General features: G+C 45.7%; 1 long non-coding RNA gene across 1 annotated transcript; it reads right to left on the bottom strand.

The window, feature by feature from the left end:
- Window positions 1–1,533: 1,533 nt before the first annotated feature.
- Window positions 1,534–5,985, bottom strand: LOC125942723 (uncharacterized). Its single transcript, XR_007465320.1, has 3 exons — window positions 5,741–5,985; window positions 1,767–1,827; window positions 1,534–1,626 (listed from the first exon to the last, which is right to left on the bottom strand). It is a non-coding gene; the product is annotated as an uncharacterized LOC125942723 (long non-coding RNA).
- Between the last annotated feature and the right edge of the window lie 805 nt (window positions 5,986–6,790).

Here is a 6,790-nt window from a genome sequence, read left to right as displayed (position 1 = left end):
CCTTTATGTTGATTGTACGCTGTTGTGTATAACCTCGATAGTACTATTACTTTAACTAACGATACATTTGTGCTGTAGCCTTAAACACCAAGTACAATTCTTTGTTTAATCATTAAAATTCTTTGTAGCAAATGTTCATTTTTTATGTGGGCTGTACTGCTGCTACTGGGCGGGATCAGGCACCTCTGTCAGGCACTTTTCTCCCTGTATCATCATCAAATTTTGTACAGTTGCAAGAAATAAATGCAAATTCAAAAAATTTTTCGGGCCCGCATGGTTCACCATGTGTGACTGATAATTTGTCCTATGTCTGTTGATGTTAAAAATAACTGACAGATGGATTTACAGGCTCTTTCTCTTAATGCAATAGTTATTTGCATTTATGTAGATACATATAGAGAGATAGAGAATGAGAGAGTGGGAGGTGTGAGGACGTGCCCTCCAGAGGGTTCCCATGTCTGATCGAACGAGTAAGGTCTTTTGAACTATATCAATGATACCCGGATCCAAAGCCTCTACATAAACTGGATCCTTCTTTAATTAAACTTTAATTAAAGCTACGAATATCCCGACCTGATGCGACATTGTTATGTCGTAGTGAAACGAAGTAGTCAGCTGCTCTAGCGTGGTGTACATTTCCTCCGCGCAGCCGTAACCATTCAGCAATACATAGACAATAGAATGACACAAAAACAGGCTAACTCGCGAATGTATAGTTTTCCTGAAGTTTATTCGAGATCTGCGAGGTGGCGCCACACGTATCGTCTTTCGTTGTTTTGGCGGCACTTTTCACTTGAGCTGGCAACGGGACTGCGTGGTCTGCTTTTCAACGTTTGTTTGACTAATAATGAATGCAAAAATTAAAAAAAAATGTGTCTTGAGCATTTCTTATGGTGACCTCGTCGTCATCTACTCTATTATGCCGTCGTCAGACAGCCTTGTCATCCCCAATTTTAGCATCTCTGTTGGGCGTACAAAAAGAAAACGTTGCCCACAGACGCCACTGCTGGGTTTAGAGACCAAGTATCTGCCGGGATGAGCATTCGGGAGTCTGGCGCGCTAACTACTGCGCTAACGCGCAAAAAAACATCAAAGGAAAGGAGTACAAGGTATTGCGATCCACACAGACTTAGAGTGGCAGCGTCTGTGCATGTATTTCGGTGGCCAGAACAAACAATACTGTAGCGGACAAGGATTACATTGTGTGCATCGCACAGAAGATGTTGAGAAGATGACACTGTGTTATCGTGCAATTCTTCGTCGTCATGCTCTTGAAAACAGTGTCGACGGAGTAAAAGAGGCGTAGATGACAATGATGATGAGCCTCAAACATGGTCCGCCAATGGGGAATGCGGCAGTTGGTGGAAAACATGTTGGAAAACAACGCCAAAAGCATCGACGGAGTTACTGCCAACAATGCCGTCATAACGGCAACGCCACATAGTTTTTGCATATTATATCACACGATTCACAGTCACCAAATGTTCTACTATATATCAGCAGTGCAAATGAATAGAGAACGAAAAAAGAAATCATCATGTCGCTCGTGACATCAGTTGTAGAAGAAGTTGTGGCCCCATAGGTTGAATAATCCAATGCCAGGTACTTCAAGGCGACTCATCGATCCTGAAAACGCCAATAAGCCTTTAACACAGCGACTGCCTCATCAGTGCCGGCTTAAACATTAACTTACAAAAACAGTGCATTTCACAAAAAGGTAAAAGGGGTAAAGGAAGGTGTAAATAAACTTTAAATTTAACAGTTACCTCGAATTCCACGCTGCCGACACATCGGGCATGTTGTTGGACGTTGTCCTTTACTGAATGACTGAAACAGTAAATAGGGTTGTTGCACACAACTTCTAGAAACTTCTAGAAACTCTTACTACAAGGCAACCTCACCATATGATGACACACAAAAGAAATCATGATAGATATGAGGAAACATAATTGTCTGAGTCAAATGTGTTCGAATAACAATATTTGGACCGCATGCTACAATATGGGATAGAATTGAACAAAAAAAATTACCATAGGCCTTTGGCCAAACTGCTGCGATCATAAGGTTCCATAAACCTACTTTAGACATACTGGGTCAGAGTGCATGCCAGGACCGTATCCAAGAAGGGGGGGGGGGGGGGGGGGCGGCGCTAGGGCTAATTTTGATCTATCCGTGCCCAAGTCCTACGGCGATGAGTAACGCTGTCTTATGTTTATTAATGAAAGCTATTAATCGTCCATATAAAAATATTATACTATTAGGAAGATTCACCTCAACACTAAAAATATAAAACTAGTTATAAAATAGTATTTAAAAAGGCACACAATTTACATACTGCGATTTTTACCGAAAATAAAACTGCAAAATAGTTGCTTTCCTCAAATAGTCAAGGCCTTCAGCATGTTCCCCCCCCCCCCCCCTCCCCCCCCCCCCCCCGAAAAAACTTCCTGGCTACGGGCCTGGTGCATGCTAAATTCTGTCAATGTTTTTCGAATTCCACAACACGCACAACTATAGCTAAACTAAAGGATGCTGCGCACATGAGCAAGAGGACCGTCACAATTTAATTATTTCAACATCACTTACATCTAATATCGCGTAATTTATTATTATTATCATTTTAATATTGTTTCAAATATTTCTTTTTCGTCACATTCTTAATTCAAATTGAGCTATTACTCTTCGACCGCACCTCGCAACCAACAACCCTCTAACAGCGGGCTTCTTGGCCATTCTCCCGTAGTGTGCATGTGAGCAAAATTATTGAGGTAAAAGCAGGCAACCAAAACAAGATGATGGTTTTTCACTGTGAGAGAATGCTGCTGTCCCAATAAATGTGTTCAGAGCCGGAGGAATCGCTGAAGTTTGCTGTCTTTTTACAAGAGCACTCGTAACAGGTGACACATATATGTTTTCGACGAACGCGATTACTAGAGCCAGGGTTTCTTCAATACTTTTCTCCTGGTCACCAAACTTCCGCGTAACGCTATGAGAGCGTTTCATATACCGCCGGCAGTCGACGCACCGCGGCGCTGGCGCAAGTAGAAGAGCATCGGAGCAGACGCCGGACAGACGCCACAGGCGATCTGTGCGCACGCCAACTTTTGCACGAGTGTTGGCTGCCATTATAGGCGTGTGAACTTTGTCGGCACAACGGGTAAATCGCCGCTTTTTTCAGTGCTCAAAAACTTAAACGCGAACAATTTCGAAGTAACTGAAGTAACTACAAGGCGTTGTTTCATTGCCAGGTTCACTTGCCTTTGCAATAACGGCCTAATTCAAAATTCAGAAGGTACACCTGAGACTGCTCCATCGTTATAAGCCGGCTACAGAGCGATTGCACGTAGCTCTTACATGTGATTACGCGTAAAAGGCCTGCATTGCTGTATTTAGCTGCTTGCGTTTCAGTTGTTGCACTGTACATCTCTTTCTGTGTGGTGACAGCATGCTTCGTGATAGCGACAATGCGTAACATTTGTTGGGCATTGGGCATTTAGCTAACCAACGCAAGGGTGACTGACTGACTAATTAACTAACTAAACTAATAACTACCTAAACGACCTGTACTAAGTAATTAAAAAGTAGACTTAGTAATTAACTTAACTACTTCCATAACTAATAATGAAATCAGCTGACTAAAGTAACTAATTAACTACTAAACTAACAAAGCTAACTGAAGTAAATAACTGATTGCTTACCTAATAACTAAGTTAATTACCTTTAATTACCTAAGTAAACTTGCGAATAATTTACTTAACTAACCTAACTAAACTAAATAATACATGTAAGCAACCTATTTAACCAACTATAACAAACTAACTAAACTCACTAATAACAAGCTTATGTAACTAAACTGAATAAAAACTACGTTAAAGGGACTGACAAGTGGCCAAAATGTGTTGTGAGACCTTGACGGAAATGAAATGCGTATGATTTATAGTGATAGAGTCGAGCACGCTGTTCGCTATTTAAGTAGGAATTATAATTTTAAATTGGCGTAGAAAGTCTCAAAAACTAGTAAGTGGCGTGAACTGGCGGTGAAGCCTTGGTACTTCGGATGTAGTATATGACGTAAGGTGACGTAAGGCCAGCGCCACTCCACCCCCTGGCGCAGAGTGGCGTCACCGTGTAACAGGTCGCCGGCACCGTGAGGCGCTCGCGATGCCCGCGATCTTTGCAACATTGCTACTCGCTTGGCCGTTGTTTCGCGATGGTTCGGCGGTCGGGTAGCCAAGGTGCCCGGTACTGTTGCCTGGTGAACTGCCACCACACTGACAAAATATTCGGGACCTGTTGTCGCTTGTCAAACTCTACAGTTTCGCGGGTAAATGGTATGAAAAGGTACGCAGGCCGGCATGGATAACCGCCGTCCGAAGAATAACCGCCGTCCGAAGATAACCGCCGTCCGGCCGGAAAGTTTGTCGTTTTACTTAATGCTTGCTATTACTCGCGGCAGCATTGTTTCTTCGTCTCGTAGCTCAGTCATGACAGTTTGCTCGGTGCGACGAGAATATCGCTGCAGCTCTAATTCGACGTGCTTTGAGTGACGCATGGAGCATCGGCTGATTTGTGCGTGCGACGCACATTGTGCTTTATCGTGTTTGACAGCGCGCACTTGATCGGTAAAACTTTTGTAGTAGCCAGTTGCAAGCAGTTGCGCGCTATAGCGCACAAGCGTATGATTAGGTAGCTCATTTCTAAAAAGAATGCGGACTGTACTGTGTAGCATCTTGGCTCCGCGAGTTGTTCTGCGAGAGGAGGGCAGCCGTGGTTTGAATGGCCTTGGTCCTCGCTCGTTTTTAATACCGGTGCAACATGGGCACTTTCTATCGTGATCAAGCCCGATACAGATGAAATATTTCGGTCGCGATCAAGAATGGTAGCTGTTGCGCGGTACAACAATCCGGATCGAGTTGGTTGAGCTCACTGAGCAGTATATAGTGCAGACGACAGCGTATACGATCGCGATCTACAGGATCCGATCGTGCAAAATCGGGATAGAAAGTGCCCTTGTAGAAGCACCCCATCCGAATTGGACTAGACAGCGCTCCCAAGTGACTGAGTGACGGAGGTATAAATCCATCATCGGTTTAGACACCTCCGGAACGTCACAGTCATGTCGCGCGACGCGATGGTAAAATCATGTCTCTTGGTACTTGTGAGGTGGCTTTCCACGCGAGCTTCCTCACGCTTTTTTTTTTTTTTTTTGTCTTTGACGAATCCTTTGCCTCTTTCTTCGTTTTCGTTTTTAACATGCAGTGAGATCGCATCACATCACGCCATTCGCTGCACCTGCGCGAAGCTGCCGCTCACGCCGACGCTCAGCAGCGGCACCCGTCGGAGGCTACGGGCCCCAGTGTCCCCTTTAATAATGGACCCCCAAAAAATGAAATTTTGGGATTTTACGTGCCAAAACCACGATTTAATTATGAAGCCCGCCGTAGTGGGGGACTTTGGATTCATTTTGACCACCTGGGGTTTTTCATCGTGCGCCCTATATGTACACGGGCGTTCGTGCATTTCACCCCCATCGAAATGCGGCGGCCGCTGCCGGGATTTGATCCCGCGACCTCGTGCTTATAGCAGCACAACGCCCTAGTCACTAAGGAACCACGCGGGATTAATAATGAAGCCGAGTTACATGCGAGAGCCCCTCGACTGACTGCACGAAGCGGATAAATATTTCGCACGCGACAACATTAAATAAATTGGCACTCGAAAGCGAACAAACGCGACTTACTTGACACTGCCAGCAACAGCAGTGGTTCACGCTTGTTCCCTCTCTTTTTTTGCACTACCTGCACGGAACTATGAAGAATTTCACATGCAGGTGTCGGCCATTCGTGTTTTCGGGGCTGTTGGGGCACTGAACGGCAGGCTTGTGCAGACGAATGCACGGAAGAGACAGCCCCGTATCCCGTACACAACACGCCTACGCAATCACGCCGCAGCTATGTCAGCTGTTGTATATGCTAGGTAAACAGGAATTGCGTCACCTGCGCCAGTTTCTCCCCTGGTGCCTGGTAGGCCATACTTCTGAGTAAAAAAAAAAAAAAGACAAAAAAAAGGGGAAAAAACCCTGCTGTCATGGCAACGGCTTTGTGGAGGCGCGAGGAAAGACGCCATACCACCTGTCGTCTGCTGTGCGCATGACAGGTGCGCGCTTTTATCGGCAGACCCAAGAGGAAACGAGCGCGAGTTATCTTTGCTGATGCAGTCTGCGTTGCTCTAACGTGTGTAATTTTTGGGCTGTTTCTTCTTGTAATAACAATATATTGTGGCGTGTGTGGTTTTTCACGTATTAAGCGCGAGCAGGGCATCCGTGTTTCTTAAAATTATACCCTATTCTGTACAAGATATACGCGAGCCAGCACGCCATAACGCGCGGTGATTGCGTTTCGGCAGGATATTAATAGGCAGACGAATGGGGTTTATTTTGCATTTTATTGCGATAGCAATTATATGGACACTCAAAAGCAGATTTCTGCCGTCGGCGTCGCCGTCGCCGTGAGGTTCCGTATGACGTCAATGGAGATGAAATCGTCGCCGCGCGCCGAACGCTGTAGGTGCGAGTGAAAGGGCGCGAGGGGCGCGCGCTTTCACGGGGAGTAAACGCACGGCGGAGAACAAACGCGCGTTCTGCGCCGTGCTCGCTTAAGGGCTGCAGAAGCAGGCGTCTCTTTCCTCCTTTACAATCACCATATATGTAGAGCAAACGCCCCTTCTTCCGACGCGCGAGAGGCCGTGGGGGAGGGCCGGGGGGAATGGAGGCGACGTTTAGCTGCGGCAC

This window comes from Dermacentor silvarum, chromosome 1 (genome assembly GCF_013339745.2).
Source record: "Dermacentor silvarum isolate Dsil-2018 chromosome 1, BIME_Dsil_1.4, whole genome shotgun sequence".
NCBI classification, from domain to species: Eukaryota; Metazoa; Arthropoda; class Arachnida; order Ixodida; family Ixodidae; genus Dermacentor; species Dermacentor silvarum.
The sequence above is the reverse complement of the archived record's forward strand: the minus strand, read 5'-3'. Positions and strand labels throughout refer to the sequence as shown.